This window comes from Aplysia californica, unplaced genomic scaffold, assembly GCF_000002075.1.
Source record: "Aplysia californica isolate F4 #8 unplaced genomic scaffold, AplCal3.0 scaffold00498, whole genome shotgun sequence".
NCBI classification, from domain to species: Eukaryota; Metazoa; Mollusca; class Gastropoda; order Aplysiida; family Aplysiidae; genus Aplysia; species Aplysia californica.
This window is the reverse complement of record NW_004797768.1, coordinates 467,286-469,079: the sequence shown is the minus strand read 5'-3', so window position 1 is coordinate 469,079 and position 1,794 is coordinate 467,286. Positions and strand designations below refer to the sequence as shown.

At 37.7% G+C, this 1,794-nt stretch overlaps 1 long non-coding RNA gene across 1 annotated transcript in view; it reads right to left on the bottom strand.

Annotated features, from left to right (window-relative positions):
* Positions 1 to 1,449: 1,449 nt before the first annotated feature.
* Positions 1,450 to 1,794, bottom strand: part of LOC118478325 — an 11,579-nt gene continuing 11,234 nt past the window's right edge. Inside the window, exon 2 of the long non-coding RNA XR_004858951.1 lies at positions 1,450 to 1,646. This is a non-coding gene — a long non-coding RNA (uncharacterized LOC118478325). The remainder of the gene's footprint in view (positions 1,647 to 1,794) is intronic.

Here is a 1,794-nt window from a genome sequence, read left to right as displayed (position 1 = left end):
CATGGTGTCTTTCGGTCTTGCTGTTCCCTGCCATGTTGTCAGCTTGTCCACTATCTGTTCCCTCTGTCTGCCTCTGCCTCTCTTTCCATCAAACTTGCCTGTTGTTACAACATTCTCCAATGCTTCTTTCCGCCTTGTGTGTCAAATAAAATTTGTCTGTCGCTTTCGCATATTCGTCATAAGCTGTCGACTGCATTTTGCTTCAACCAAAACCTAAATAGGATTGGCTCCATGTAACTTTTCAGTACCCATTTTCTTATTTCCAGTGACAAACTGATGTTTATAAGTATCTGTTTCATTTTGCTGAAGGTTGCTTTTGCTTGGCAAATGCGGCTTTTAATTTCGGTGTGACATCTTCCATCTTATGATATAATGGTCCCCAAATATTTAAAACTAGCTGGGGCCCCATTCGATAAAAGGAATGATCAGTGCATTAACATCAACTGAAAGTCATTGGCCCACTATATTTACACTCTACTGGAATGGAGCAATAAATCTTGAGACAAAAGTGACACATGTGTTTCCAAGTTGCTGAATATATAATAAATGTATAGATTGATTCTCTGTTCCGCTTTCGTGATTGTACACTCCATAATTTCAAAGGTGTGGAAATAGTGCGCACGGCTAGTGAAAAGAAACTTCACTAGTTTACAATGGCGTCTTAGAAGACGGACTTTCCCAAGATTAGATCTAAACGAAACTAATGAAAAACTAAAAAGTAAACTACAATGACTTCAGGCTTCCCAATGAAACTGTGCACCCTTTACATGATTCTGAACCACCATTAATTTTTGTCAAAATCGAAAGTTAAGTGGTTCAGAAATTTAAGGCGGCCAAAGTGACGAACTTTCACAAATATAATATGTAGAGACGTTGTACTTGTTTGAGGGGGTACCATTGATTTTGATATTGCAGGTTGAGGCTGGAGTTTTTCTGTTTATCACAATTGATTTAATTTTCTTGATGTTTAGGCTTAGGCCCATGTTGTCACTCTCTTGTACAATGACGTTTAATAGGTTCTGCAGGTGTTCTTCTGCTATTAGGACTGTGTCGTCTGCATATCTTAGATTATTTATGTTATGTCCCCCTAACGAGATACCTGGCATTTCTTCTATGTGTCTCATGATATTTTAACTATACAGGGAGAACAAGTCTGGTGAAAGTGTACATCACTGTCTGACCCCTCTTTTAACTGTATGTATTTGCTGATGTTATTTTCTATTCTCATTGCAGCAGTTTGATTCCAAAACATGTTCTTGATAAGCCTTCCCGTCAATATTGAGGACTTCCAGTATGTCGATGATTTTGTCGTGCCTAACTTTGTCGAATGCCTTGTTGTAGTCTATAAAGCATAAATGAAGATCTTTCTGAACCTCCAGGGCACGTTCTATTGTTGTTCTGGTGACATATATGGCATTTACAGTGCCTTTGCCTTCAATAAATCAACACTGTTCTTGGACTATTTCTGGGGTAATTTTATTCTGTATTCTCATCATAATTATTCTAAGTAGTATTTTTGTTACGTGGCTCATGAGGTCGATGGTATATACACATACACATACATAAATGCATACATAAATACACAATTACCCAAATACTGAACCATTTCAAAACCATGCCATTGCTGGTCGCCACTGTGCAGCGCCCTGAAAAGTGAGAAAATTGGAATCAACCTTGTGCCTCAACGTCAACACCGACTATATATATAAAATAAGACATAAACAGAACAAGGCTGAGATATAGCTCCACTTCTCTGCCCATAAATAATAACAATAATGATGATGATAATAATAA